This window comes from Medicago sativa, chromosome 2 (assembly GCF_051527215.1).
Source record: "Medicago sativa cultivar Bolivia chromosome 2, Bolivia_mono, whole genome shotgun sequence".
NCBI classification, from domain to species: domain Eukaryota; kingdom Viridiplantae; phylum Streptophyta; class Magnoliopsida; order Fabales; family Fabaceae; genus Medicago; species Medicago sativa.
Genome location: NC_140750.1, coordinates 49967007 through 49990130, shown reverse-complemented (window position 1 = coordinate 49990130; position 23124 = coordinate 49967007). Strand labels below are relative to the sequence as shown.

The window sequence follows — 23124 nt, the reverse complement described above, 5'->3', positions numbered from 1 at the left end:
TTTTCAAAAAAGACGTCAAATTACGTTAATTAACGAATAGAGTTTTAGGTTGCGTTAATTAACGAAAAAAATGAAATACAATCGAAGTTTAATTTTCAAAAACGACGTAAAATTACGCTAATTAACAAAAAGAACACGAAATTTTGGCAAAAAGAGGTGCAACACAAGGACTTCCCAGGAGGTCACCCATCCTAGTACTACTCTCGCCCAAGCACGCTTAACTGCGGAGTTCTGATGGGATCCGGTGCATTAGTGCTGGTATGATCGCACCTGAAAGTAAAGCGTTGTAATTGTATATATGCATTTCTAAGTTTATTTTTCAAAAAAGACGTCAAATTACGTTAATTAACGAATAGAGTTTTAGGTTGCGTTAATTAACGAAAAAAAATGAAATACAATCGAAGTTTAATTTTCAAAAACGACGTAAAATTACGCTAATTAACAAAAAGAACACGAAATTTTGGCAAAAAGAGGTGCAACACAAGGACTTCCCAGGAGGTCACCCATCCTAGTACTACTCTCGCCCAAGCACGCTTAACTGCGGAGTTCTGATGGGATCCGGTGCATTAGTGCTGGTATGATCGCACCTGAAAGTAAAGCGTTGTAATTGTATATATGCATTTCTAAGTTTATTTTTCAAAAAAGACGTCAAATTACGTTAATTAACGAATAGAGTTTTAGGTTGCGTTAATTAACGAAAAAAAATGAAATACAATCGAAGTTTAATTTTCAAAAACGACGTAAAATTACGCTAATTAACAAAAAGAACACGAAATTTTGGCAAAAAGAGGTGCAACACAAGGACTTCCCAGGAGGTCACCCATCCTAGTACTACTCTCGCCCAAGCACGCTTAACTGCGGAGTTCTGATGGGATCCGGTGCATTAGTGCTGGTATGATCGCACCTGAAAGTAAAGCGTTGTAATTGTATATATGCATTTCTAAGTTTATTTTTCAAAAAAGACGTCAAATTACGTTAATTAACGAATAGAGTTTTAGGTTGCGTTAATTAACGAAAAAAAATGAAATACAATCGAAGTTTAATTTTCAAAAACGACGTAAAATTACGCTAATTAACAAAAAGAACACGAAATTTTGGCAAAAAGAGGTGCAACACAAGGACTTCCCAGGAGGTCACCCATACAAAAAGAACACGAAATTTTGGCAAAAAGAGGTGCAACACAAGGACTTCCCAGGAGGTCACCCATCCTAGTACTACTCTCGCCCAAGCACGCTTAACTGCGGAGTTCTGATGGGATCCGGTGCATTAGTGCTGGTATGATCGCACCTGAAAGTAAAGCGTTGTAATTGTATATATGCATTTCTAAGTTTATTTTTCAAAAAAGACGTCAAATTATGTTAATTAACGAATAGAGTTTTAGGTTGCGTTAATTAACGAAAAAAAATGAAATACAATCGAAGTTTAATTTTCAAAAACGACGTAAAATTACGCTAATTAACAAAAAGAACACGAAATTTTGGCAAAAAGAGGTGCAACACAAGGACTTCCCAGGAGGTCACCCATCCTAGTACTACTCTCGCCCAAGCACGCTTAACTGCGGAGTTCTGATGGGATCCGGTGCATTAGTGCTGGTATGATCGCACCTGAAAGTAAAGCGTTGTAATTGTATATATGCATTTCTAAGTTTATTTTTCAAAAAAGACGTCAAATTACGTTAATTAACGAATAGAGTTTTAGGTTGCGTTAATTAACGAAAAAAAATGAAATACAATCGAAGTTTAATTTTCAAAAACGACGTAAAATTACGCTAATTAACAAAAAGAACACGAAATTTTGGCAAAAAGAGGTGCAACACAAGGACTTCCCAGGAGGTCACCCATCCTAGTACTACTCTCGCCCAAGCACGCTTAACTGCGGAGTTCTGATGGGATCCGGTGCATTAGTGCTGGTATGATCGCACCTGAAAGTAAAGCGTTGTAATTGTATATATGCATTTCTAAGTTTATTTTTCAAAAAAGACGTCAAATTACGTTAATTAACGAATAGAGTTTTAGGTTGCGTTAATTAACGAAAAAAAATGAAATACAATCGAAGTTTAATTTTCAAAAACGACGTAAAATTACGCTAATTAACAAAAAGAACACGAAATTTTGGCAAAAAGAGGTGCAACACAAGGACTTCCCAGGAGGTCACCCATCCTAGTACTACTCTCGCCCAAGCACGCTTAACTGCGGAGTTCTGATGGGATCCGGTGCATTAGTGCTGGTATGATCGCACCTGAAAGTAAAGCGTTGTAATTGTATATATGCATTTCTAAGTTTATTTTTCAAAAAAGACGTCAAATTACGTTAATTAACGAATAGAGTTTTAGGTTGCGTTAATTAACGAAAAAAAATGAAATACAATCGAAGTTTAATTTTCAAAAACGACGTAAAATTACGCTAATTAACAAAAAGAACACGAAATTTTGGCAAAAAGAGGTGCAACACAAGGACTTCCCAGGAGGTCACCCATACAAAAAGAACACGAAATTTTGGCAAAAAGAGGTGCAACACAAGGACTTCCCAGGAGGTCACCCATCCTAGTACTACTCTCGCCCAAGCACGCTTAACTGCGGAGTTCTGATGGGATCCGGTGCATTAGTGCTGGTATGATCGCACCTGAAAGTAAAGCGTTGTAATTGTATATATGCATTTCTAAGTTTATTTTTCAAAAAAGACGTCAAATTACGTTAATTAACGAATAGAGTTTCGGGTTGCGTTAATTAACGAAAAAAAATGAAATACAATCGAAGTTTAATTTTCAAAAATGACGTAAAATTACGCTAATTAACAAAAAGAACACGAAATTTTGGCAAAAAGAGGTGCAACACAAGGACTTCCCAGGAGGTCACCCATCCTAGTACTACTCTCGCCCAAGCACGCTTAACTGCGGAGTTCTGATGGGATCCGGTGCATTAGTGCTGGTATGATCGCACCTGAAAGTAAAGCGTTGTAATTGTATATATGCATTTCAAAGTTTATTTTTCAAAAAAGACGTCAAATTACGTTAATTAACGAATAGAGTTTTAGGTTGCGTTAATTAACGAAAAAAATGAAATACAATCGAAGTTTAATTTTCAAAAACGACGTAAAATTACGCTAATTAACAAAAAGAACACGAAATTTTGGCAAAAAGAGGTGCAACACAAGGACTTCCCAGGAGGTCACCCATCCTAGTACTACTCTCGCCCAAGCACGCTTAACTGCGGAGTTCTGATGGGATCCGGTGCATTAGTGCTGGTATGATCGCACCTGAAAGTAAAGCGTTGTAATTGTATATATGCATTTCTAAGTTTATTTTTCAAAAAAGACGTCAAATTACGTTAATTAACGAATAGAGTTTTAGGTTGCGTTAATTAACGAAAAAAAATGAAATACAATCGAAGTTTAATTTTCAAAAACGACGTAAAATTACGCTAATTAACAAAAAGAACACGAAATTTTGGCAAAAAGAGGTGCAACACAAGGACTTCCCAGGAGGTCACCCATCCTAGTACAACTCTCGCCCAAGCACGCTTAACTGCGGAGTTCTGATGGGATCCGGTGCATTAGTGCTGGTATGATCGCACCTGAAAGTAAAGCGTTGTAATTGTATATATGCATTTCTAAGTTTATTTTTCAAAAAAGACGTCAAATTACGTTAATTAACGAATAGAGTTTTAGGTTGCGTTAATTAACGAAAAAAAATGAAATACAATCGAAGTTTAATTTTCAAAAACGACGTAAAATTACGCTAATTAACAAAAAGAACACGAAATTTTGGCAAAAAGAGGTGCAACACAAGGACTTCCCAGGAGGTCACCCATCCTAGTACTACTCTCGCCCAAGCACGCTTAACTGCGGAGTTCTGATGGGATCCGGTGCATTAGTGCTGGTATGATCGCACCTGAAAGTAAAGCGTTGTAATTGTATATATGCATTTCTAAGTTTATTTTTCAAAAAAGACGTCAAATTACGTTAATTAACGAATAGAGTTTTAGGTTTCGTTAATTAACGAAAAAAAATGAAATACAATCGAAGTTTAATTTTCAAAAACGACGTAAAATTACGCTAATTAACAAAAAGAACACGAAATTTTGGCAAAAAGAGGTGCAACACAAGGACTTCCCAGGAGGTCACCCATCCTAGTACTACTCTCGCCCAAGCACGCTTAACTGCGGAGTTCTGATGGGATCCGGTGCATTAGTGCTGGTATGATCGCACCTGAAAGTAAAGCGTTGTAATTGTATATATGCATTTCTAAGTTTATTTTTCAAAAAAGACGTCAAATTACGTTAATTAACGAATAGAGTTTTAGGTTGCGTTAATTAACGAAAAAAAATGAAATACAATCGAAGTTTAATTTTCAAAAATGACGTAAAATTACGCTAATTAACAAAAAGAACACGAAATTTTGGCAAAAAGAGGTGCAACACAAGGACTTCCCAGGAGGTCACCCATCCTAGTACTACTCTCGCCCAAGCACGCTTAACTGCGGAGTTCTGATGGGATCCGGTGCATTAGTGCTGGTATGATCGCACCTGAAAGTAAAGCGTTGTAATTGTATATATGCATTTCTAAGTTTATTTTTCAAAAAAGACGTCAAATTACGTTAATTAACGAATAGAGTTTTAGGTTGCGTTAATTAACGAAAAAAATGAAATACAATCGAAGTTTAATTTTCAAAAACGACGTAAAATTACGCTAATTAACAAAAAGAACACGAAATTTTGGCAAAAAGAGGTGCAACACAAGGACTTCCCAGGAGGTCACCCATCCTAGTACTACTCTCGCCCAAGCACGCTTAACTGCGGAGTTCTGATGGGATCCGGTGCATTAGTGCTGGTATGATCGCACCTGAAAGTAAAGCGTTGTAATTGTATATATGCATTTCTAAGTTTATTTTTCAAAAAAGACGTCAAATTACGTTAATTAACGAATAGAGTTTTAGGTTGCGTTAATTAACGAAAAAAAATGAAATACAATCGAAGTTTAATTTTCAAAAATGACGTAAAATTACGCTAATTAACAAAAAGAACACGAAATTTTGGCAAAAAGAGGTGCAACACAAGGACTTCCCAGGAGGTCACCCATCCTAGTACTACTCTCGCCCAAGCACGCTTAACTGCGGAGTTCTGATGGGATCCGGTGCATTAGTGCTGGTATGATCGCACCTGAAAGTAAAGCGTTGTAATTGTATATATGCATTTCTAAGTTTATTTTTCAAAAAAGACGTCAAATTACGTTAATTAACGAATAGAGTTTTAGGTTGCGTTAATTAACGAAAAAAATGAAATACAATCGAAGTTTAATTTTCAAAAACGACGTAAAATTACGCTAATTAACAAAAAGAACACGAAATTTTGGCAAAAAGAGGTGCAACACAAGGACTTCCCAGGAGGTCACCCATCCTAGTACTACTCTCGCCCAAGCACGCTTAACTGCGGAGTTCTGATGGGATCCGGTGCATTAGTGCTGGTATGATCGCACCTGAAAGTAAAGCGTTGTAATTGTATATATGCATTTCTAAGTTTATTTTTCAAAAAAGACGTCAAATTACGTTAATTAACGAATAGAGTTTTAGGTTGCGTTAATTAACGAAAAAAAATGAAATACAATCGAAGTTTAATTTTCAAAAACGACGTAAAATTACGCTAATTAACAAAAAGAACACGAAATTTTGGCAAAAAGAGGTGCAACACAAGGACTTCCCAGGAGGTCACCCATCCTAGTACTACTCTCGCCCAAGCACGCTTAACTGCGGAGTTCTGATGGGATCCGGTGCATTAGTGCTGGTATGATCGCACCTGAAAGTAAAGCGTTGTAATTGTATATATGCATTTCTAAGTTTATTTTTCAAAAAAGACGTCAAATTACGTTAATTAACGAATAGAGTTTTAGGTTTCGTTAATTAACGAAAAAAATGAAATACAATCGAAGTTTAATTTTCAAAAACGACGTAAAATTACGCTAATTAACAAAAAGAACACGAAATTTTGGCAAAAAGAGGTGCAACACAAGGACTTCCCAGGAGGTCACCCATCCTAGTACTACTCTCGCCCAAGCACGCTTAACTGCGGAGTTCTGATGGGATCCGGTGCATTAGTGCTGGTATGATCGCACCTGAAAGTAAAGCGTTGTAATTGTATATATGCATTTCTAAGTTTATTTTTCAAAAAAGACGTCAAATTACGTTAATTAACGAATAGAGTTTTAGGTTGCGTTAATTAACGAAAAAAAATGAAATACAATCGAAGTTTAATTTTCAAAAATGACGTAAAATTACGCTAATTAACAAAAAGAACACGAAATTTTGGCAAAAAGAGGTGCAACACAAGGACTTCCCAGGAGGTCACCCATCCTAGTACTACTCTCGCCCAAGCACGCTTAACTGCGGAGTTCTGATGGGATCCGGTGCATTAGTGCTGGTATGATCGCACCTGAAAGTAAAGCGTTGTAATTGTATATATGCATTTCTAAGTTTATTTTTCAAAAAAGACGTCAAATTACGTTAATTAACGAATAGAGTTTTAGGTTGCGTTAATTAACGAAAAAAATGAAATACAATCGAAGTTTAATTTTCAAAAACGACGTAAAATTACGCTAATTAACAAAAAGAACACGAAATTTTGGCAAAAAGAGGTGCAACACAAGGACTTCCCAGGAGGTCACCCATCCTAGTACTACTCTCGCCCAAGCACGCTTAACTGCGGAGTTCTGATGGGATCCGGTGCATTAGTGCTGGTATGATCGCACCTGAAAGTAAAGCGTTGTAATTGTATATATGCATTTCTAAGTTTATTTTTCAAAAAAGACGTCAAATTACGTTAATTAACGAATAGAGTTTTAGGTTGCGTTAATTAACGAAAAAAAATGAAATACAATCGAAGTTTAATTTTCAAAAATGACGTAAAATTACGCTAATTAACAAAAAGAACACGAAATTTTGGCAAAAAGAGGTGCAACACAAGGACTTCCCAGGAGGTCACCCATCCTAGTACTACTCTCGCCCAAGCACGCTTAACTGCGGAGTTCTGATGGGATCCGGTGCATTAGTGCTGGTATGATCGCACCTGAAAGTAAAGCGTTGTAATTGTATATATGCATTTCTAAGTTTATTTTTCAAAAAAGACGTCAAATTACGTTAATTAACGAATAGAGTTTTAGGTTGCGTTAATTAACGAAAAAAATGAAATACAATCGAAGTTTAATTTTCAAAAACGACGTAAAATTACGCTAATTAACAAAAAGAACACGAAATTTTGGCAAAAAGAGGTGCAACACAAGGACTTCCCAGGAGGTCACCCATCCTAGTACTACTCTCGCCCAAGCACGCTTAACTGCGGAGTTCTGATGGGATCCGGTGCATTAGTGCTGGTATGATCGCACCTGAAAGTAAAGCGTTGTAATTGTATATATGCATTTCTAAGTTTATTTTTCAAAAAAGACGTCAAATTACGTTAATTAACGAATAGAGTTTTAGGTTGCGTTAATTAACGAAAAAAAATGAAATACAATCGAAGTTTAATTTTCAAAAACGACGTAAAATTACGCTAATTAACAAAAAGAACACGAAATTTTGGCAAAAAGAGGTGCAACACAAGGACTTCCCAGGAGGTCACCCATCCTAGTACTACTCTCGCCCAAGCACGCTTAACTGCGGAGTTCTGATGGGATCCGGTGCATTAGTGCTGGTATGATCGCACCTGAAAGTAAAGCGTTGTAATTGTATATATGCATTTCTAAGTTTATTTTTCAAAAAAGACGTCAAATTACGTTAATTAACGAATAGAGTTTTAGGTTGCGTTAATTAACGAAAAAAAATGAAATACAATCGAAGTTTAATTTTCAAAAACGACGTAAAATTACGCTAATTAACAAAAAGAACACGAAATTTTGGCAAAAAGAGGTGCAACACAAGGACTTCCCAGGAGGTCACCCATCCTAGTACTACTCTCGCCCAAGCACGCTTAACTGCGGAGTTCTGATGGGATCCGGTGCATTAGTGCTGGTATGATCGCACCTGAAAGTAAAGCGTTGTAATTGTATATATGCATTTCTAAGTTTATTTTTCAAAAAAGACGTCAAATTACGTTAATTAACGAATAGAGTTTTAGGTTGCGTTAATTAACGAAAAAAAATGAAATACAATCGAAGTTTAATTTTCAAAAACGACGTAAAATTACGCTAATTAACAAAAAGAACACGAAATTTTGGCAAAAAGAGGTGCAACACAAGGACTTCCCAGGAGGTCACCCATCCTAGTACTACTCTCGCCCAAGCACGCTTAACTGCGGAGTTCTGATGGGATCCGGTGCATTAGTGCTGGTATGATCGCACCTGAAAGTAAAGCGTTGTAATTGTATATATGCATTTCTAAGTTTATTTTTCAAAAAAGACGTCAAATTACGTTAATTAACGAATAGAGTTTTAGGTTGCGTTAATTAACGAAAAAAAATGAAATACAATCGAAGTTTAATTTTCAAAAACGACGTAAAATTACGCTAATTAACAAAAAGAACACGAAATTTTGGCAAAAAGAGGTGCAACACAAGGACTTCCCAGGAGGTCACCCATCCTAGTACTACTCTCGCCCAAGCACGCTTAACTGCGGAGTTCTGATGGGATCCGGTGCATTAGTGCTGGTATGATCGCACCTGAAAGTAAAGCGTTGTAATTGTATATATGCATTTCTAAGTTTATTTTTCAAAAAAGACGTCAAATTACGTTAATTAACGAATAGAGTTTTAGGTTGCGTTAATTAACGAAAAAAAATGAAATACAATCGAAGTTTAATTTTCAAAAACGACGTAAAATTACGCTAATTAACAAAAAGAACACGAAATTTTGGCAAAAAGAGGTGCAACACAAGGACTTCCCAGGAGGTCACCCATCCTAGTACTACTCTCGCCCAAGCACGCTTAACTGCGGAGTTCTGATGGGATCCGGTGCATTAGTGCTGGTATGATCGCACCTGAAAGTAAAGCGTTGTAATTGTATATATGCATTTCTAAGTTTATTTTTCAAAAAAGACGTCAAATTACGTTAATTAACGAATAGAGTTTTAGGTTGCGTTAATTAACGAAAAAAAATGAAATACAATCGAAGTTTAATTTTCAAAAACGACGTAAAATTACGCTAATTAACAAAAAGAACACGAAATTTTGGCAAAAAGAGGTGCAACACAAGGACTTCCCAGGAGGTCACCCATCCTAGTACTACTCTCGCCCAAGCACGCTTAACTGCGGAGTTCTGATGGGATCCGGTGCATTAGTGCTGGTATGATCGCACCTGAAAGTAAAGCGTTGTAATTGTATATATGCATTTCTAAGTTTATTTTTCAAAAAAGACGTCAAATTACGTTAATTAACGAATAGAGTTTTAGGTTGCGTTAATTAACGAAAAAAAATGAAATACAATCGAAGTTTAATTTTCAAAAACGACGTAAAATTACGCTAATTAACAAAAAGAACACGAAATTTTGGCAAAAAGAGGTGCAACACAAGGACTTCCCAGGAGGTCACCCATCCTAGTACTACTCTCGCCCAAGCACGCTTAACTGCGGAGTTCTGATGGGATCCGGTGCATTAGTGCTGGTATGATCGCACCTGAAAGTAAAGCGTTGTAATTGTATATATGCATTTCTAAGTTTATTTTTCAAAAAAGACGTCAAATTACGTTAATTAACGAATAGAGTTTTAGGTTGCGTTAATTAACGAAAAAAAATGAAATACAATCGAAGTTTAATTTTCAAAAACGACGTAAAATTACGCTAATTAACAAAAAGAACACGAAATTTTGGCAAAAAGAGGTGCAACACAAGGACTTCCCAGGAGGTCACCCATCCTAGTACTACTCTCGCCCAAGCACGCTTAACTGCGGAGTTCTGATGGGATCCGGTGCATTAGTGCTGGTATGATCGCACCTGAAAGTAAAGCGTTGTAATTGTATATATGCATTTCTAAGTTTATTTTTCAAAAAAGACGTCAAATTACGTTAATTAACGAATAGAGTTTTAGGTTGCGTTAATTAACGAAAAAAATGAAATACAATCGAAGTTTAATTTTCAAAAACGACGTAAAATTACGCTAATTAACAAAAAGAACACGAAATTTTGGCAAAAAGAGGTGCAACACAAGGACTTCCCAGGAGGTCACCCATCCTAGTACTACTCTCGCCCAAGCACGCTTAACTGCGGAGTTCTGATGGGATCCGGTGCATTAGTGCTGGTATGATCGCACCTGAAAGTAAAGCGTTGTAATTGTATATATGCATTTCTAAGTTTATTTTTCAAAAAAGACGTCAAATTACGTTAATTAACGAATAGAGTTTTAGGTTGCGTTAATTAACGAAAAAAAATGAAATACAATCGAAGTTTAATTTTCAAAAACGACGTAAAATTACGCTAATTAACAAAAAGAACACGAAATTTTGGCAAAAAGAGGTGCAACACAAGGACTTCCCAGGAGGTCACCCATCCTAGTACTACTCTCGCCCAAGCACGCTTAACTGCGGAGTTCTGATGGGATCCGGTGCATTAGTGCTGGTATGATCGCACCTGAAAGTAAAGCGTTGTAATTGTATATATGCATTTCTAAGTTTATTTTTCAAAAAAGACGTCAAATTACGTTAATTAACGAATAGAGTTTTAGGTTGCGTTAATTAACGAAAAAAAATGAAATACAATCGAAGTTTAATTTTCAAAAACGACGTAAAATTACGCTAATTAACAAAAAGAACACGAAATTTTGGCAAAAAGAGGTGCAACACAAGGACTTCCCAGGAGGTCACCCATCCTAGTACTACTCTCGCCCAAGCACGCTTAACTGCGGAGTTCTGATGGGATCCGGTGCATTAGTGCTGGTATGATCGCACCTGAAAGTAAAGCGTTGTAATTGTATATATGCATTTCTAAGTTTATTTTTCAAAAAAGACGTCAAATTACGTTAATTAACGAATAGAGTTTTAGGTTGCGTTAATTAACGAAAAAAAATGAAATACAATCGAAGTTTAATTTTCAAAAACGACGTAAAATTACGCTAATTAACAAAAAGAACACGAAATTTTGGCAAAAAGAGGTGCAACACAAGGACTTCCCAGGAGGTCACCCATCCTAGTACTACTCTCGCCCAAGCACGCTTAACTGCGGAGTTCTGATGGGATCCGGTGCATTAGTGCTGGTATGATCGCACCTGAAAGTAAAGCGTTGTAATTGTATATATGCATTTCTAAGTTTATTTTTCAAAAAAGACGTCAAATTACGTTAATTAACGAATAGAGTTTTAGGTTGCGTTAATTAACGAAAAAAAATGAAATACAATCGAAGTTTAATTTTCAAAAACGACGTAAAATTACGCTAATTAACAAAAAGAACACGAAATTTTGGCAAAAAGAGGTGCAACACAAGGACTTCCCAGGAGGTCACCCATCCTAGTACTACTCTCGCCCAAGCACGCTTAACTGCGGAGTTCTGATGGGATCCGGTGCATTAGTGCTGGTATGATCGCACCTGAAAGTAAAGCGTTGTAATTGTATATATGCATTTCTAAGTTTATTTTTCAAAAAAGACGTCAAATTACGTTAATTAACGAATAGAGTTTTAGGTTGCGTTAATTAACGAAAAAAAATGAAATACAATCGAAGTTTAATTTTCAAAAACGACGTAAAATTACGCTAATTAACAAAAAGAACACGAAATTTTGGCAAAAAGAGGTGCAACACAAGGACTTCCCAGGAGGTCACCCATCCTAGTACTACTCTCGCCCAAGCACGCTTAACTGCGGAGTTCTGATGGGATCCGGTGCATTAGTGCTGGTATGATCGCACCTGAAAGTAAAGCGTTGTAATTGTATATATGCATTTCTAAGTTTATTTTTCAAAAAAGACGTCAAATTACGTTAATTAACGAATAGAGTTTTAGGTTGCGTTAATTAACGAAAAAAAATGAAATACAATCGAAGTTTAATTTTCAAAAACGACGTAAAATTACGCTAATTAACAAAAAGAACACGAAATTTTGGCAAAAAGAGGTGCAACACAAGGACTTCCCAGGAGGTCACCCATCCTAGTACTACTCTCGCCCAAGCACGCTTAACTGCGGAGTTCTGATGGGATCCGGTGCATTAGTGCTGGTATGATCGCACCTGAAAGTAAAGCGTTGTAATTGTATATATGCATTTCTAAGTTTATTTTTCAAAAAAGACGTCAAATTACGTTAATTAACGAATAGAGTTTTAGGTTGCGTTAATTAACGAAAAAAAATGAAATACAATCGAAGTTTAATTTTCAAAAACGACGTAAAATTACGCTAATTAACAAAAAGAACACGAAATTTTGGCAAAAAGAGGTGCAACACAAGGACTTCCCAGGAGGTCACCCATCCTAGTACTACTCTCGCCCAAGCACGCTTAACTGCGGAGTTCTGATGGGATCCGGTGCATTAGTGCTGGTATGATCGCACCTGAAAGTAAAGCGTTGTAATTGTATATATGCATTTCTAAGTTTATTTTTCAAAAAAGACGTCAAATTACGTTAATTAACGAATAGAGTTTTAGGTTGCGTTAATTAACGAAAAAAAATGAAATACAATCGAAGTTTAATTTTCAAAAACGACGTAAAATTACGCTAATTAACAAAAAGAACACGAAATTTTGGCAAAAAGAGGTGCAACACAAGGACTTCCCAGGAGGTCACCCATCCTAGTACTACTCTCGCCCAAGCACGCTTAACTGCGGAGTTCTGATGGGATCCGGTGCATTAGTGCTGGTATGATCGCACCTGAAAGTAAAGCGTTGTAATTGTATATATGCATTTCTAAGTTTATTTTTCAAAAAAGACGTCAAATTACGTTAATTAACGAATAGAGTTTTAGGTTGCGTTAATTAACGAAAAAAAATGAAATACAATCGAAGTTTAATTTTCAAAAACGACGTAAAATTACGCTAATTAACAAAAAGAACACGAAATTTTGGCAAAAAGAGGTGCAACACAAGGACTTCCCAGGAGGTCACCCATCCTAGTACTACTCTCGCCCAAGCACGCTTAACTGCGGAGTTCTGATGGGATCCGGTGCATTAGTGCTGGTATGATCGCACCTGAAAGTAAAGCGTTGTAATTGTATATATGCATTTCTAAGTTTATTTTTCAAAAAAGACGTCAAATTACGTTAATTAACGAATAGAGTTTTAGGTTGCGTTAATTAACGAAAAAAAATGAAATACAATCGAAGTTTAATTTTCAAAAACGACGTAAAATTACGCTAATTAACAAAAAGAACACGAAATTTTGGCAAAAAGAGGTGCAACACAAGGACTTCCCAGGAGGTCACCCATCCTAGTACTACTCTCGCCCAAGCACGCTTAACTGCGGAGTTCTGATGGGATCCGGTGCATTAGTGCTGGTATGATCGCACCTGAAAGTAAAGCGTTGTAATTGTATATATGCATTTCTAAGTTTATTTTTCAAAAAAGACGTCAAATTACGTTAATTAACGAATAGAGTTTTAGGTTGCGTTAATTAACGAAAAAAAATGAAATACAATCGAAGTTTAATTTTCAAAAACGACGTAAAATTACGCTAATTAACAAAAAGAACACGAAATTTTGGCAAAAAGAGGTGCAACACAAGGACTTCCCAGGAGGTCACCCATCCTAGTACTACTCTCGCCCAAGCACGCTTAACTGCGGAGTTCTGATGGGATCCGGTGCATTAGTGCTGGTATGATCGCACCTGAAAGTAAAGCGTTGTAATTGTATATATGCATTTCTAAGTTTATTTTTCAAAAAAGACGTCAAATTACGTTAATTAACGAATAGAGTTTTAGGTTGCGTTAATTAACGAAAAAAAATGAAATACAATCGAAGTTTAATTTTCAAAAACGACGTAAAATTACGCTAATTAACAAAAAGAACACGAAATTTTGGCAAAAAGAGGTGCAACACAAGGACTTCCCAGGAGGTCACCCATCCTAGTACTACTCTCGCCCAAGCACGCTTAACTGCGGAGTTCTGATGGGATCCGGTGCATTAGTGCTGGTATGATCGCACCTGAAAGTAAAGCGTTGTAATTGTATATATGCATTTCTAAGTTTATTTTTCAAAAAAGACGTCAAATTACGTTAATTAACGAATAGAGTTTTAGGTTGCGTTAATTAACGAAAAAAAATGAAATACAATCGAAGTTTAATTTTCAAAAACGACGTAAAATTACGCTAATTAACAAAAAGAACACGAAATTTTGGCAAAAAGAGGTGCAACACAAGGACTTCCCAGGAGGTCACCCATACAAAAAGAACACGAAATTTTGGCAAAAAGAGGTGCAACACAAGGACTTCCCAGGAGGTCACCCATCCTAGTACTACTCTCGCCCAAGCACGCTTAACTGCGGAGTTCTGATGGGATCCGGTGCATTAGTGCTGGTATGATCGCACCTGAAAGTAAAGCGTTGTAATTGTATATATGCATTTCTAAGTTTATTTTTCAAAAAAGACGTCAAATTACGTTAATTAACGAATAGAGTTTTGGGTTGCGTTAATTAACGAAAAAAAATGAAATACAATCGAAGTTTAATTTTCAAAAACGACGTAAAATTACGCTAATTAACAAAAAGAACACGAAATTTTGGCAAAAAGAGGTGCAACACAAGGACTTCCCAGGAGGTCACCCATCCTAGTACTACTCTCGCCCAAGCACGCTTAACTGCGGAGTTCTGATGGGATCCGGTGCATTAGTGCTGGTATGATCGCACCTGAAAGTAAAGCGTTGTAATTGTATATATGCATTTCTAAGTTTATTTTTCAAAAAAGACGTCAAATTACGTTAATTAACGAATAGAGTTTTAGGTTGCGTTAATTAACGAAAAAAAATGAAATACAATCGAAGTTTAATTTTCAAAAACGACGTAAAATTACGCTAATTAACAAAAAGAACACGAAATTTTGGCAAAAAGAGGTGCAACACAAGGACTTCCCAGGAGGTCACCCATCCTAGTACTACTCTCGCCCAAGCACGCTTAACTGCGGAGTTCTGATGGGATCCGGTGCATTAGTGCTGGTATGATCGCACCTGAAAGTAAAGCGTTGTAATTGTATATATGCATTTCTAAGTTTATTTTTCAAAAAAGACGTCAAATTACGTTAATTAACGAATAGAGTTTTAGGTTGCGTTAATTAACGAAAAAAAATGAAATACAATCGAAGTTTAATTTTCAAAAACGACGTAAAATTACGCTAATTAACAAAAAGAACACGAAATTTTGGCAAAAAGAGGTGCAACACAAGGACTTCCCAGGAGGTCACCCATCCTAGTACTACTCTCGCCCAAGCACGCTTAACTGCGGAGTTCTGATGGGATCCGGTGCATTAGCGCTGGTATGATCGCACCTGAAAGTAAAGCGTTGTAATTGTATATATGCATTTCTAAGTTTATTTTTCAAAAAAGACGTCAAATTACGTTAATTAACGAATAGAGTTTTAGGTTGCGTTAATTAACGAAAAAAAATGAAATACAATCGAAGTTTAATTTTCAAAAACGACGTAAAATTACGCTAATTAACAAAAAGAACACGAAATTTTGGCAAAAAGAGGTGCAACACAAGGACTTCCCAGGAGGTCACCCATCCTAGTACTACTCTCGCCCAAGCACGCTTAACTGCGGAGTTCTGATGGGATCCGGTGCATTAGTGCTGGTATGATCGCACCTGAAAGTAAAGCGTTGTAATTGTATATATGCATTTCTAAGTTTATTTTTCAAAAAAGACGTCAAATTACGTTAATTAACGAATAGAGTTTTAGGTTGCGTTAATTAACGAAAAAAAATGAAATACAATCGAAGTTTAATTTTCAAAAACGACGTAAAATTACGCTAATTAACAAAAAGAACACGAAATTTTGGCAAAAAGAGGTGCAACACAAGGACTTCCCAGGAGGTCACCCATCCTAGTACTACTCTCGCCCAAGCACGCTTAACTGCGGAGTTCTGATGGGATCCGGTGCATTAGTGCTGGTATGATCGCACCTGAAAGTAAAGCGTTGTAATTGTATATATGCATTTCTAAGTTTATTTTTCAAAAAAGACGTCAAATTACGTTAATTAACGAATAGAGTTTTAGGTTGCGTTAATTAACGAAAAAAAATGAAATACAATCGAAGTTTAATTTTCAAAAACGACGTAAAATTACGCTAATTAACAAAAAGAACACGAAATTTTGGCAAAAAGAGGTGCAACACAAGGACTTCCCAGGAGGTCACCCATCCTAGTACTACTCTCGCCCAAGCACGCTTAACTGCGGAGTTCTGATGGGATCCGGTGCATTAGTGCTGGTATGATCGCACCTGAAAGTAAAGCGTTGTAATTGTATATATGCATTTCTAAGTTTATTTTTCAAAAAAGACGTCAAATTACGTTAATTAACGAATAGAGTTTTAGGTTGCGTTAATTAACGAAAAAAAATGAAATACAATCGAAGTTTAATTTTCAAAAACGACGTAAAATTACGCTAATTAACAAAAAGAACACGAAATTTTGGCAAAAAGAGGTGCAACACAAGGACTTCCCAGGAGGTCACCCATCCTAGTACTACTCTCGCCCAAGCACGCTTAACTGCGGAGTTCTGATGGGATCCGGTGCATTAGTGCTGGTATGATCGCACCTGAAAGTAAAGCGTTGTAATTGTATATATGCATTTCTAAGTTTATTTTTCAAAAAAGACGTCAAATTACGTTAATTAACGAATAGAGTTTTAGGTTGCGTTAATTAACGAAAAAAAATGAAATACAATCGAAGTTTAATTTTCAAAAACGACGTAAAATTACGCTAATTAACAAAAAGAACACGAAATTTTGGCAAAAAGAGGTGCAACACAAGGACTTCCCAGGAGGTCACCCATCCTAGTACTACTCTCGCCCAAGCACGCTTAACTGCGGAGTTCTGATGGGATCCGGTGCATTAGTGCTGGTATGATCGCACCTGAAAGTAAAGCGTTGTAATTGTATATATGCATTTCTAAGTTTATTTTTCAAAAAAGACGTCAAATTACGTTAATTAACGAATAGAGTTTTAGGTTGCGTTAATTAACGAAAAAAAATGAAATACAATCGAAGTTTAATTTTCAAAAACGACGTAAAATTACGCTAATTAACAAAAAGAACACGAAATTTTGGCAAAAAGAGGTGCAACACAAGGACTTCCCAGGAGGTCACCCATCCTAGTACTACTCTCGCCCAAGCACGCTTAACTGCGGAGTTCTGATGGGATCCGGTGCATTAGTGCTGGTATGATCGCACCTGAAAGTAAAGCGTTGTAATTGTATATATGCATTTCTAAGTTTATTTTTCAAAAAAGACGTCAAATTACGTTAATTAACGAATAGAGTTTTAGGTTGCGTTAATTAACGAAAAAAAATGAAATACAATCGAAGTTTAATTTTCAAAAACGACGTAAAATTACGCTAATTAACAAAAAGAACACGAAATTTTGGCAAAAAGAGGTGCAACACAAGGACTTCCCAGGAGGTCACCCATCCTAGTACTACTCTCGCCCAAGCACGCTTAACTGCGGAGTTCTGATGGGATCCGGTGCATTAGTGCTGGTATGATCGCACCTGAAAGTAAAGCGTTGTAATTGTATATATGCATTTCTAAGTTTATTTTTCAAAAAAGACGTCAAATTACGTTAATTAACGAATAGAGTTTTAGGTTGCGTTAATTAACGAAAAAAAATGAAATACAATCGAAGTTTAATTTTCAAAAACGACGTAAAATTACGCTAATTAACAAAAAGAACACGAAATTTTGGCAAAAAGAGGTGCAACACAAGGACTTCCCAGGAGGTCACCCATCCTAGTACTACTCTCGCCCAAGCACGCTTAACTGCGGAGTTCTGATGGGATCCGGTGCATTAGTGCTGGTATGATCGCACCTGAAAGTAAAGCGTTGTAATTGTATATATGCATTTCTAAGTTTATTTTTCAAAAAAGACGTCAAATTACGTTAATTAACGAATAGAGTTTTAGGTTGCGTTAATTAACGAAAAAAAATGAAATACAATCGAAGTTTAATTTTCAAAAACGACGTAAAATTACGCTAATTAACAAAAAGAACACGAAATTTTGGCAAAAAGAGGTGCAACACAAGGACTTCCCAGGAGGTCACCCATCCTAGTACTACTCTCGCCCAAGCACGCTTAACTGCGGAGTTCTGATGGGATCCGGTGCATTAGTGCTGGTATGATCGCACCTGAAAGTAAAGCGTTGTAATTGTATATATGCATTTCTAAGTTTATTTTTCAAAAAAGACGTCAAATTACGTTAATTAACGAATAGAGTTTTAGGTTGCGTTAATTAACGAAAAAAAATGAAATACAATCGAAGTTTAATTTTCAAAAACGACGTAAAATTACGCTAATTAACAAAAAGAACACGAAATTTTGGCAAAAAGAGGTGCAACACAAGGACTTCCCAGGAGGTCACCCATCCTAGTACTACTCTCGCCCAAGCACGCTTAACTGCGGAGTTCTGATGGGATCCGGTGCATTAGTGCTGGTATGATCGCACCTGAAAGTAAAGCGTTGTAATTGTATATATGCATTTCAAAGTTTATTTTTCAAAAAAGACGTCAAATTACGTTAATTAACGAATAGAGTTTTAGGTTGCGTTAATTAACGAAAAAAATGAAATACAATCGAAGTTTAATTTTCAAAAACGACGTAAAATTACGCTAATTAACAAAAAGAACACGAAATTTTGGCAAAAAGAGGTGCAACACAAGGACTTCCCAGGAGGTCACCCATCCTAGTACTACTCTCGCCCAAGCACGCTTAACTGCGGAGTTCTGATGGGATCCGGTGCATTAGTGCTGGTATGATCGCACCTGAAAGTAAAGCGTTGTAATTGTATATATGCATTTCTAAGTTTATTTTTCAAAAAAGACGTCAAATTACGTTAATTAACGAATAGAGTTTTAGGTTGCGTTAATTAACGAAAAAAAATGAAATACAATCGAAGTTTAATTTTCAAAAACGACGTAAAATTACGCTAATTAACAAAAAGAACACGAAATTTTGGCAAAAAGAGGTGCAACACAAGGACTTCCCAGGAGGTCACCCATCCTAGTACAACTCTCGCCCAAGCACGCTTAACTGCGGAGTTCTGATGGGATCCGGTGCATTAGTGCTGGTATGATCGCACCTGAAAGTAAAGCGTTGTAATTGTATATATGCATTTCTAAGTTTATTTTTCAAAAAAGACGTCAAATTACGTTAATTAACGAATAGAGTTTTAGGTTGCGTTAATTAACGAAAAAAAATGAAATACAATCGAAGTTTAATTTTCAAAAACGACGTAAAATTACGCTAATTAACAAAAAGAACACGAAATTTTGGCAAAAAGAGGTGCAACACAAGGACTTCCCAGGAGGTCACCCATCCTAGTACTACTCTCGCCCAAGCACGCTTAACTGCGGAGTTCTGATGGGATCCGGTGCATTAGTGCTGGTATGATCGCACCTGAAAGTAAAGCGTTGTAATTGTATATATGCATTTCTAAGTTTATTTTTCAAAAAAGACGTCAAATTACGTTAATTAACGAATAGAGTTTTAGGTTTCGTTAATTAACGAAAAAAAATGAAATACAATCGAAGTTTAATTTTCAAAAACGACGTAAAATTACGCTAATTAACAAAAAGAACACGAAATTTTGGCAAAAAGAGGTGCAACACAAGGACTTCCCAGGAGGTCACCCATCCTAGTACTACTCTCGCCCAAGCACGCTTAACTGCGGAGTTCTGATGGGATCCGGTGCATTAGTGCTGGTATGATCGCACCTGAAAGTAAAGCGTTGTAATTGTATATATGCATTTCTAAGTTTATTTTTCAAAAAAGACGTCAAATTACGTTAATTAACGAATAGAGTTTTAGGTTGCGTTAATTAACGAAAAAAAATGAAATACAATCGAAGTTTAATTTTCAAAAATGACGTAAAATTACGCTAATTAACAAAAAGAACACGAAATTTTGGCAAAAAGAGGTGCAACACAAGGACTTCCCAGGAGGTCACCCATCCTAGTACTACTCTCGCCCAAGCACGCTTAACTGCGGAGTTCTGATGGGATCCGGTGCATTAGTGCTGGTATGATCGCACCTGAAAGTAAAGCGTTGTAATTGTATATATGCATTTCTAAGTTTATTTTTCAAAAAAGACGTCAAATTACGTTAATTAACGAATAGAGTTTTAGGTTGCGTTAATTAACGAAAAAAATGAAATACAATCGAAGTTTAATTTTCAAAAACGACGTAAAATTACGCTAATTAACAAAAAGAACACGAAATTTTGGCAAAAAGAGGTGCAACACAAGGACTTCCCAGGAGGTCACCCATCCTAGTACTACTCTCGCCCAAGCACGCTTAACTGCGGAGTTCTGATGGGATCCGGTGCATTAGTGCTGGTATGATCGCACCTGAAAGTAAAGCGTTGTAATTGTATATATGCATTTCTAAGTTTATTTTTCAAAAAAGACGTCAAATTACGTTAATTAACGAATAGAGTTTTAGGTTGCGTTAATTAACGAAAAAAAATGAAATACAATCGAAGTTTAATTTTCAAAAATGACGTAAAATTACGCTAATTAACAAAAAGAACACGAAATTTTGGCAAAAAGAGGTGCAACACAAGGACTTCCCAGGAGGTCACCCATCCTAGTACTACTCTCGCCCAAGCACGCTTAACTGCGGAGTTCTGATGGGATCCGGTGCATTAGTGCTGGTATGATCGCACCTGAAAGTAAAGCGTTGTAATTGTATATATGCATTTCTAAGTTTATTTTTCAAAAAAGACGTCAAATTACGTTAATTAACGAATAGAGTTTTAGGTTGCGTTAATTAACGAAAAAAATGAAATACAATCGAAGTTTAATTTTCAAAAACGACGTAAAATTACGCTAATTAACAAAAAGAACACGAAATTTTGGCAAAAAGAGGTGCAACACAAGGACTTCCCAGGAGGTCACCCATCCTAGTACTACTCTCGCCCAAGCACGCTTAACTGCGGAGTTCTGATGGGATCCGGTGCATTAGTGCTGGTATGATCGCACCTGAAAGTAAAGCGTTGTAATTGTATATATGCATTTCTAAGTTTATTTTTCAAAAAAGACGTCAAATTACGTTAATTAACGAATAGAGTTTTAGGTTGCGTTAATTAACGAAAAAAAATGAAATACAATCGAAGTTTAATTTTCAAAAACGACGTAAAATTACGCTAATTAACAAAAAGAACACGAAATTTTGGCAAAAAGAGGTGCAACACAAGGACTTCCCAGGAGGTCACCCATCCTAGTACTACTCTCGCCCAAGCACGCTTAACTGCGGAGTTCTGATGGGATCCGGTGCATTAGTGCTGGTATGATCGCACCTGAAAGTAAAGCGTTGTAATTGTATATATGCATTTCTAAGTTTATTTTTCAAAAAAGACGTCAAATTACGTTAATTAACGAATAGAGTTTTAGGTTGCGTTAATTAACGAAAAAAAATGAAATACAATCGAAGTTTAATTTTCAAAAACGACGTAAAATTACGCTAATTAACAAAAAGAACACGAAATTTTGGCAAAAAGAGGTGCAACACAAGGACTTCCCAGGAGGTCACCCATCCTAGTACTACTCTCGCCCAAGCACGCTTAACTGCGGAGTTCTGATGGGATCCGGTGCATTAGTGCTGGTATGATCGCACCTGAAAGTAAAGCGTTGTAATTGTATATATGCATTTCTAAGTTTATTTTTCAAAAAAGACGTCAAATTACGTTAATTAACGAATAGAGTTTTAGGTTGCGTTAATTAACGAAAAAAATGAAATACAATCGAAGTTTAATTTTCAAAAACGACGTAAAATTACGCTAATTAACAAAAAGAACACGAAATTTTGGCAAAAAGAGGTGCAACACAAGGACTTCCCAGGAGGTCACCCATCCTAGTACTACTCTCGCCCAAGCACGCTTAACTGCGGAGTTCTGATGGGATCCGGTGCATTAGTGCTGGTATGATCGCACCTGAAAGTAAAGCGTTGTAATTGTATATATGCATTTCTAAGTTTATTTTTCAAAAAAGACGTCAAATTACGTTAATTAACGAATAGAGTTTTAGGTTGCGTTAATTAACGAAAAAAAATGAAATACAATCGAAGTTTAATTTTCAAAAACGACGTAAAATTACGCTAATTAACAAAAAGAACACGAAATTTTGGCAAAAAGAGGTGCAACACAAGGACTTCCCAGGAGGTCACCCATCCTAGTACTACTCTCGCCCAAGCACGCTTAACTGCGGAGTTCTGATGGGATCCGGTGCATTAGTGCTGGTATGATCGCACCTGAAAGTAAAGCGTTGTAATTGTATATATGCATTTCTAAGTTTATTTTTCAAAAAAGACGTCAAATTACGTTAATTAACGAATAGAGTTTTAGGTTGCGTTAATTAACGAAAAAAAATGAAATACAATCGAAGTTTAATTTTCAAAAACGACGTAAAATTACGCTAATTAACAAAAAGAACACGAAATTTTGGCAAAAAGAGGTGCAACACAAGGACTTCCCAGGAGGTCACCCATCCTAGTACTACTCTCGCCCAAGCACGCTTAACTGCGGAGTTCTGATGGGATCCGGTGCATTAGTGCTGGTATGATCGCACCTGAAAGTAAAGCGTTGTAATTGTATATATGCATTTCTAAGTTTATTTTTCAAAAAAGACGTCAAATTACGTTAATTAACGAATAGAGTTTTAGGTTTCGTTAATTAACGAAAAAAATGAAATACAATCGAAGTTTAATTTTCAAAAACGACGTAAAATTACGCTAATTAACAAAAAGAACACGAAATTTTGGCAAAAAGAGGTGCAACACAAGGACTTCCCAGGAGGTCACCCATCCTAGTACTACTCTCGCCCAAGCACGCTTAACTGCGGAGTTCTGATGGGATCCGGTGCATTAGTGCTGGTATGATCGCACCTGAAAGTAAAGCGTTGTAATTGTATATATGCATTTCTAAGTTTATTTTTCAAAAAAGACGTCAAATTACGTTAATTAACGAATAGAGTTTTAGGTTGCGTTAATTAACGAAAAAAAATGAAATACAATCGAAGTTTAATTTTCAAAAATGACGTAAAATT

The 23124-nt window shown here is 36.3% G+C and overlaps 72 non-coding genes across 72 annotated transcripts; all 72 read right to left on the bottom strand.

Annotated features, from left to right (window-relative positions):
* Positions 1-153: 153 nt before the first annotated feature.
* On the bottom strand, positions 154-272 carry LOC146947371 (5S ribosomal RNA). The gene has a single exon (XR_015029596.1). It is a non-coding gene; the product is annotated as a 5S ribosomal RNA (ribosomal RNA).
* Positions 273-470: 198 nt separating this feature from the next.
* On the bottom strand, positions 471-589 carry LOC146947370 (5S ribosomal RNA). Its single transcript, XR_015029594.1, has one exon. It is a non-coding gene; the product is annotated as a 5S ribosomal RNA (ribosomal RNA).
* Positions 590-787: 198 nt separating this feature from the next.
* On the bottom strand, positions 788-906 carry LOC146947369 (5S ribosomal RNA). The gene has a single exon (XR_015029593.1). It is a non-coding gene; the product is annotated as a 5S ribosomal RNA (ribosomal RNA).
* A 264-nt stretch (positions 907-1170) lies between these two features.
* Positions 1171-1289, bottom strand: LOC146947368 (5S ribosomal RNA). Its single transcript, XR_015029592.1, has one exon. It is a non-coding gene; the product is annotated as a 5S ribosomal RNA (ribosomal RNA).
* A 198-nt stretch (positions 1290-1487) lies between these two features.
* Positions 1488-1606, bottom strand: LOC146947367 (5S ribosomal RNA). The gene has a single exon (XR_015029591.1). It is a non-coding gene; the product is annotated as a 5S ribosomal RNA (ribosomal RNA).
* Positions 1607-1804: 198 nt separating this feature from the next.
* Positions 1805-1923, bottom strand: LOC146947366 (5S ribosomal RNA). The gene has a single exon (XR_015029589.1). It is a non-coding gene; the product is annotated as a 5S ribosomal RNA (ribosomal RNA).
* Positions 1924-2121: 198 nt separating this feature from the next.
* LOC146947365 (5S ribosomal RNA) lies at positions 2122-2240 on the bottom strand. The gene has a single exon (XR_015029588.1). It is a non-coding gene; the product is annotated as a 5S ribosomal RNA (ribosomal RNA).
* A 264-nt stretch (positions 2241-2504) lies between these two features.
* LOC146947364 (5S ribosomal RNA) lies at positions 2505-2623 on the bottom strand. The gene has a single exon (XR_015029587.1). It is a non-coding gene; the product is annotated as a 5S ribosomal RNA (ribosomal RNA).
* A 198-nt stretch (positions 2624-2821) lies between these two features.
* On the bottom strand, positions 2822-2940 carry LOC146947363 (5S ribosomal RNA). The gene has a single exon (XR_015029586.1). It is a non-coding gene; the product is annotated as a 5S ribosomal RNA (ribosomal RNA).
* A 197-nt stretch (positions 2941-3137) lies between these two features.
* On the bottom strand, positions 3138-3256 carry LOC146947362 (5S ribosomal RNA). Its single transcript, XR_015029585.1, has one exon. It is a non-coding gene; the product is annotated as a 5S ribosomal RNA (ribosomal RNA).
* A 198-nt stretch (positions 3257-3454) lies between these two features.
* On the bottom strand, positions 3455-3573 carry LOC146947361 (5S ribosomal RNA). The gene has a single exon (XR_015028954.1). It is a non-coding gene; the product is annotated as a 5S ribosomal RNA (ribosomal RNA).
* Positions 3574-3771: 198 nt separating this feature from the next.
* On the bottom strand, positions 3772-3890 carry LOC146947360 (5S ribosomal RNA). Its single transcript, XR_015029584.1, has one exon. It is a non-coding gene; the product is annotated as a 5S ribosomal RNA (ribosomal RNA).
* A 198-nt stretch (positions 3891-4088) lies between these two features.
* Positions 4089-4207, bottom strand: LOC146947359 (5S ribosomal RNA). Its single transcript, XR_015029583.1, has one exon. It is a non-coding gene; the product is annotated as a 5S ribosomal RNA (ribosomal RNA).
* Positions 4208-4405: 198 nt separating this feature from the next.
* On the bottom strand, positions 4406-4524 carry LOC146947358 (5S ribosomal RNA). Its single transcript, XR_015029582.1, has one exon. It is a non-coding gene; the product is annotated as a 5S ribosomal RNA (ribosomal RNA).
* Positions 4525-4721: 197 nt separating this feature from the next.
* Positions 4722-4840, bottom strand: LOC146947357 (5S ribosomal RNA). Its single transcript, XR_015029576.1, has one exon. It is a non-coding gene; the product is annotated as a 5S ribosomal RNA (ribosomal RNA).
* A 198-nt stretch (positions 4841-5038) lies between these two features.
* Positions 5039-5157, bottom strand: LOC146947356 (5S ribosomal RNA). Its single transcript, XR_015029566.1, has one exon. It is a non-coding gene; the product is annotated as a 5S ribosomal RNA (ribosomal RNA).
* Positions 5158-5354: 197 nt separating this feature from the next.
* LOC146947355 (5S ribosomal RNA) lies at positions 5355-5473 on the bottom strand. The gene has a single exon (XR_015029557.1). It is a non-coding gene; the product is annotated as a 5S ribosomal RNA (ribosomal RNA).
* A 198-nt stretch (positions 5474-5671) lies between these two features.
* LOC146947354 (5S ribosomal RNA) lies at positions 5672-5790 on the bottom strand. The gene has a single exon (XR_015029548.1). It is a non-coding gene; the product is annotated as a 5S ribosomal RNA (ribosomal RNA).
* Positions 5791-5987: 197 nt separating this feature from the next.
* On the bottom strand, positions 5988-6106 carry LOC146947353 (5S ribosomal RNA). The gene has a single exon (XR_015029537.1). It is a non-coding gene; the product is annotated as a 5S ribosomal RNA (ribosomal RNA).
* Positions 6107-6304: 198 nt separating this feature from the next.
* LOC146947352 (5S ribosomal RNA) lies at positions 6305-6423 on the bottom strand. Its single transcript, XR_015029526.1, has one exon. It is a non-coding gene; the product is annotated as a 5S ribosomal RNA (ribosomal RNA).
* A 197-nt stretch (positions 6424-6620) lies between these two features.
* LOC146947351 (5S ribosomal RNA) lies at positions 6621-6739 on the bottom strand. The gene has a single exon (XR_015029515.1). It is a non-coding gene; the product is annotated as a 5S ribosomal RNA (ribosomal RNA).
* Positions 6740-6937: 198 nt separating this feature from the next.
* Positions 6938-7056, bottom strand: LOC146947350 (5S ribosomal RNA). The gene has a single exon (XR_015029504.1). It is a non-coding gene; the product is annotated as a 5S ribosomal RNA (ribosomal RNA).
* A 197-nt stretch (positions 7057-7253) lies between these two features.
* Positions 7254-7372, bottom strand: LOC146947349 (5S ribosomal RNA). The gene has a single exon (XR_015029492.1). It is a non-coding gene; the product is annotated as a 5S ribosomal RNA (ribosomal RNA).
* A 198-nt stretch (positions 7373-7570) lies between these two features.
* Positions 7571-7689, bottom strand: LOC146947348 (5S ribosomal RNA). Its single transcript, XR_015029481.1, has one exon. It is a non-coding gene; the product is annotated as a 5S ribosomal RNA (ribosomal RNA).
* Positions 7690-7887: 198 nt separating this feature from the next.
* LOC146947347 (5S ribosomal RNA) lies at positions 7888-8006 on the bottom strand. The gene has a single exon (XR_015029470.1). It is a non-coding gene; the product is annotated as a 5S ribosomal RNA (ribosomal RNA).
* Positions 8007-8204: 198 nt separating this feature from the next.
* On the bottom strand, positions 8205-8323 carry LOC146947346 (5S ribosomal RNA). Its single transcript, XR_015029459.1, has one exon. It is a non-coding gene; the product is annotated as a 5S ribosomal RNA (ribosomal RNA).
* Positions 8324-8521: 198 nt separating this feature from the next.
* LOC146947345 (5S ribosomal RNA) lies at positions 8522-8640 on the bottom strand. Its single transcript, XR_015029447.1, has one exon. It is a non-coding gene; the product is annotated as a 5S ribosomal RNA (ribosomal RNA).
* Positions 8641-8838: 198 nt separating this feature from the next.
* LOC146947344 (5S ribosomal RNA) lies at positions 8839-8957 on the bottom strand. The gene has a single exon (XR_015029436.1). It is a non-coding gene; the product is annotated as a 5S ribosomal RNA (ribosomal RNA).
* A 198-nt stretch (positions 8958-9155) lies between these two features.
* On the bottom strand, positions 9156-9274 carry LOC146947343 (5S ribosomal RNA). Its single transcript, XR_015029425.1, has one exon. It is a non-coding gene; the product is annotated as a 5S ribosomal RNA (ribosomal RNA).
* Positions 9275-9472: 198 nt separating this feature from the next.
* On the bottom strand, positions 9473-9591 carry LOC146947342 (5S ribosomal RNA). Its single transcript, XR_015029414.1, has one exon. It is a non-coding gene; the product is annotated as a 5S ribosomal RNA (ribosomal RNA).
* Positions 9592-9789: 198 nt separating this feature from the next.
* Positions 9790-9908, bottom strand: LOC146947341 (5S ribosomal RNA). Its single transcript, XR_015029403.1, has one exon. It is a non-coding gene; the product is annotated as a 5S ribosomal RNA (ribosomal RNA).
* Positions 9909-10105: 197 nt separating this feature from the next.
* On the bottom strand, positions 10106-10224 carry LOC146947340 (5S ribosomal RNA). The gene has a single exon (XR_015029391.1). It is a non-coding gene; the product is annotated as a 5S ribosomal RNA (ribosomal RNA).
* Positions 10225-10422: 198 nt separating this feature from the next.
* LOC146947339 (5S ribosomal RNA) lies at positions 10423-10541 on the bottom strand. The gene has a single exon (XR_015029381.1). It is a non-coding gene; the product is annotated as a 5S ribosomal RNA (ribosomal RNA).
* Positions 10542-10739: 198 nt separating this feature from the next.
* Positions 10740-10858, bottom strand: LOC146947338 (5S ribosomal RNA). The gene has a single exon (XR_015029374.1). It is a non-coding gene; the product is annotated as a 5S ribosomal RNA (ribosomal RNA).
* A 198-nt stretch (positions 10859-11056) lies between these two features.
* On the bottom strand, positions 11057-11175 carry LOC146947337 (5S ribosomal RNA). The gene has a single exon (XR_015029363.1). It is a non-coding gene; the product is annotated as a 5S ribosomal RNA (ribosomal RNA).
* A 198-nt stretch (positions 11176-11373) lies between these two features.
* On the bottom strand, positions 11374-11492 carry LOC146947336 (5S ribosomal RNA). Its single transcript, XR_015029359.1, has one exon. It is a non-coding gene; the product is annotated as a 5S ribosomal RNA (ribosomal RNA).
* A 198-nt stretch (positions 11493-11690) lies between these two features.
* Positions 11691-11809, bottom strand: LOC146947335 (5S ribosomal RNA). The gene has a single exon (XR_015029358.1). It is a non-coding gene; the product is annotated as a 5S ribosomal RNA (ribosomal RNA).
* Positions 11810-12007: 198 nt separating this feature from the next.
* LOC146947334 (5S ribosomal RNA) lies at positions 12008-12126 on the bottom strand. Its single transcript, XR_015029354.1, has one exon. It is a non-coding gene; the product is annotated as a 5S ribosomal RNA (ribosomal RNA).
* Positions 12127-12324: 198 nt separating this feature from the next.
* On the bottom strand, positions 12325-12443 carry LOC146947333 (5S ribosomal RNA). The gene has a single exon (XR_015029344.1). It is a non-coding gene; the product is annotated as a 5S ribosomal RNA (ribosomal RNA).
* A 198-nt stretch (positions 12444-12641) lies between these two features.
* LOC146947332 (5S ribosomal RNA) lies at positions 12642-12760 on the bottom strand. Its single transcript, XR_015029333.1, has one exon. It is a non-coding gene; the product is annotated as a 5S ribosomal RNA (ribosomal RNA).
* Positions 12761-12958: 198 nt separating this feature from the next.
* On the bottom strand, positions 12959-13077 carry LOC146947331 (5S ribosomal RNA). The gene has a single exon (XR_015029322.1). It is a non-coding gene; the product is annotated as a 5S ribosomal RNA (ribosomal RNA).
* Positions 13078-13275: 198 nt separating this feature from the next.
* On the bottom strand, positions 13276-13394 carry LOC146947330 (5S ribosomal RNA). The gene has a single exon (XR_015029311.1). It is a non-coding gene; the product is annotated as a 5S ribosomal RNA (ribosomal RNA).
* Positions 13395-13592: 198 nt separating this feature from the next.
* On the bottom strand, positions 13593-13711 carry LOC146947329 (5S ribosomal RNA). The gene has a single exon (XR_015029300.1). It is a non-coding gene; the product is annotated as a 5S ribosomal RNA (ribosomal RNA).
* Positions 13712-13909: 198 nt separating this feature from the next.
* Positions 13910-14028, bottom strand: LOC146947328 (5S ribosomal RNA). The gene has a single exon (XR_015029288.1). It is a non-coding gene; the product is annotated as a 5S ribosomal RNA (ribosomal RNA).
* A 264-nt stretch (positions 14029-14292) lies between these two features.
* LOC146947327 (5S ribosomal RNA) lies at positions 14293-14411 on the bottom strand. The gene has a single exon (XR_015029277.1). It is a non-coding gene; the product is annotated as a 5S ribosomal RNA (ribosomal RNA).
* A 198-nt stretch (positions 14412-14609) lies between these two features.
* LOC146947326 (5S ribosomal RNA) lies at positions 14610-14728 on the bottom strand. Its single transcript, XR_015029266.1, has one exon. It is a non-coding gene; the product is annotated as a 5S ribosomal RNA (ribosomal RNA).
* A 198-nt stretch (positions 14729-14926) lies between these two features.
* On the bottom strand, positions 14927-15045 carry LOC146947325 (5S ribosomal RNA). Its single transcript, XR_015029254.1, has one exon. It is a non-coding gene; the product is annotated as a 5S ribosomal RNA (ribosomal RNA).
* Positions 15046-15243: 198 nt separating this feature from the next.
* Positions 15244-15362, bottom strand: LOC146947324 (5S ribosomal RNA). The gene has a single exon (XR_015028901.1). It is a non-coding gene; the product is annotated as a 5S ribosomal RNA (ribosomal RNA).
* Positions 15363-15560: 198 nt separating this feature from the next.
* On the bottom strand, positions 15561-15679 carry LOC146947323 (5S ribosomal RNA). The gene has a single exon (XR_015029243.1). It is a non-coding gene; the product is annotated as a 5S ribosomal RNA (ribosomal RNA).
* Positions 15680-15877: 198 nt separating this feature from the next.
* Positions 15878-15996, bottom strand: LOC146947322 (5S ribosomal RNA). The gene has a single exon (XR_015029232.1). It is a non-coding gene; the product is annotated as a 5S ribosomal RNA (ribosomal RNA).
* Positions 15997-16194: 198 nt separating this feature from the next.
* LOC146947321 (5S ribosomal RNA) lies at positions 16195-16313 on the bottom strand. Its single transcript, XR_015029221.1, has one exon. It is a non-coding gene; the product is annotated as a 5S ribosomal RNA (ribosomal RNA).
* Positions 16314-16511: 198 nt separating this feature from the next.
* On the bottom strand, positions 16512-16630 carry LOC146947320 (5S ribosomal RNA). The gene has a single exon (XR_015029210.1). It is a non-coding gene; the product is annotated as a 5S ribosomal RNA (ribosomal RNA).
* A 198-nt stretch (positions 16631-16828) lies between these two features.
* On the bottom strand, positions 16829-16947 carry LOC146947319 (5S ribosomal RNA). Its single transcript, XR_015029199.1, has one exon. It is a non-coding gene; the product is annotated as a 5S ribosomal RNA (ribosomal RNA).
* Positions 16948-17145: 198 nt separating this feature from the next.
* On the bottom strand, positions 17146-17264 carry LOC146947318 (5S ribosomal RNA). The gene has a single exon (XR_015029188.1). It is a non-coding gene; the product is annotated as a 5S ribosomal RNA (ribosomal RNA).
* Positions 17265-17462: 198 nt separating this feature from the next.
* Positions 17463-17581, bottom strand: LOC146947317 (5S ribosomal RNA). Its single transcript, XR_015029177.1, has one exon. It is a non-coding gene; the product is annotated as a 5S ribosomal RNA (ribosomal RNA).
* Positions 17582-17779: 198 nt separating this feature from the next.
* On the bottom strand, positions 17780-17898 carry LOC146947316 (5S ribosomal RNA). The gene has a single exon (XR_015029166.1). It is a non-coding gene; the product is annotated as a 5S ribosomal RNA (ribosomal RNA).
* Positions 17899-18096: 198 nt separating this feature from the next.
* LOC146947315 (5S ribosomal RNA) lies at positions 18097-18215 on the bottom strand. Its single transcript, XR_015029155.1, has one exon. It is a non-coding gene; the product is annotated as a 5S ribosomal RNA (ribosomal RNA).
* A 198-nt stretch (positions 18216-18413) lies between these two features.
* Positions 18414-18532, bottom strand: LOC146947314 (5S ribosomal RNA). The gene has a single exon (XR_015029143.1). It is a non-coding gene; the product is annotated as a 5S ribosomal RNA (ribosomal RNA).
* Positions 18533-18729: 197 nt separating this feature from the next.
* On the bottom strand, positions 18730-18848 carry LOC146947313 (5S ribosomal RNA). The gene has a single exon (XR_015029132.1). It is a non-coding gene; the product is annotated as a 5S ribosomal RNA (ribosomal RNA).
* Positions 18849-19046: 198 nt separating this feature from the next.
* Positions 19047-19165, bottom strand: LOC146947312 (5S ribosomal RNA). Its single transcript, XR_015028952.1, has one exon. It is a non-coding gene; the product is annotated as a 5S ribosomal RNA (ribosomal RNA).
* Positions 19166-19363: 198 nt separating this feature from the next.
* LOC146947311 (5S ribosomal RNA) lies at positions 19364-19482 on the bottom strand. Its single transcript, XR_015029121.1, has one exon. It is a non-coding gene; the product is annotated as a 5S ribosomal RNA (ribosomal RNA).
* Positions 19483-19680: 198 nt separating this feature from the next.
* LOC146947310 (5S ribosomal RNA) lies at positions 19681-19799 on the bottom strand. The gene has a single exon (XR_015029109.1). It is a non-coding gene; the product is annotated as a 5S ribosomal RNA (ribosomal RNA).
* A 198-nt stretch (positions 19800-19997) lies between these two features.
* LOC146947309 (5S ribosomal RNA) lies at positions 19998-20116 on the bottom strand. The gene has a single exon (XR_015029098.1). It is a non-coding gene; the product is annotated as a 5S ribosomal RNA (ribosomal RNA).
* Positions 20117-20313: 197 nt separating this feature from the next.
* Positions 20314-20432, bottom strand: LOC146947308 (5S ribosomal RNA). The gene has a single exon (XR_015029087.1). It is a non-coding gene; the product is annotated as a 5S ribosomal RNA (ribosomal RNA).
* A 198-nt stretch (positions 20433-20630) lies between these two features.
* LOC146947307 (5S ribosomal RNA) lies at positions 20631-20749 on the bottom strand. The gene has a single exon (XR_015029076.1). It is a non-coding gene; the product is annotated as a 5S ribosomal RNA (ribosomal RNA).
* Positions 20750-20946: 197 nt separating this feature from the next.
* Positions 20947-21065, bottom strand: LOC146947306 (5S ribosomal RNA). Its single transcript, XR_015029065.1, has one exon. It is a non-coding gene; the product is annotated as a 5S ribosomal RNA (ribosomal RNA).
* Positions 21066-21263: 198 nt separating this feature from the next.
* Positions 21264-21382, bottom strand: LOC146947305 (5S ribosomal RNA). The gene has a single exon (XR_015029054.1). It is a non-coding gene; the product is annotated as a 5S ribosomal RNA (ribosomal RNA).
* A 198-nt stretch (positions 21383-21580) lies between these two features.
* LOC146947304 (5S ribosomal RNA) lies at positions 21581-21699 on the bottom strand. The gene has a single exon (XR_015029043.1). It is a non-coding gene; the product is annotated as a 5S ribosomal RNA (ribosomal RNA).
* Positions 21700-21896: 197 nt separating this feature from the next.
* On the bottom strand, positions 21897-22015 carry LOC146947303 (5S ribosomal RNA). Its single transcript, XR_015029031.1, has one exon. It is a non-coding gene; the product is annotated as a 5S ribosomal RNA (ribosomal RNA).
* Positions 22016-22213: 198 nt separating this feature from the next.
* LOC146947302 (5S ribosomal RNA) lies at positions 22214-22332 on the bottom strand. Its single transcript, XR_015029020.1, has one exon. It is a non-coding gene; the product is annotated as a 5S ribosomal RNA (ribosomal RNA).
* A 198-nt stretch (positions 22333-22530) lies between these two features.
* On the bottom strand, positions 22531-22649 carry LOC146947301 (5S ribosomal RNA). Its single transcript, XR_015029008.1, has one exon. It is a non-coding gene; the product is annotated as a 5S ribosomal RNA (ribosomal RNA).
* Positions 22650-22846: 197 nt separating this feature from the next.
* On the bottom strand, positions 22847-22965 carry LOC146947300 (5S ribosomal RNA). Its single transcript, XR_015028997.1, has one exon. It is a non-coding gene; the product is annotated as a 5S ribosomal RNA (ribosomal RNA).
* Positions 22966-23124: the final 159 nt, after the last annotated feature.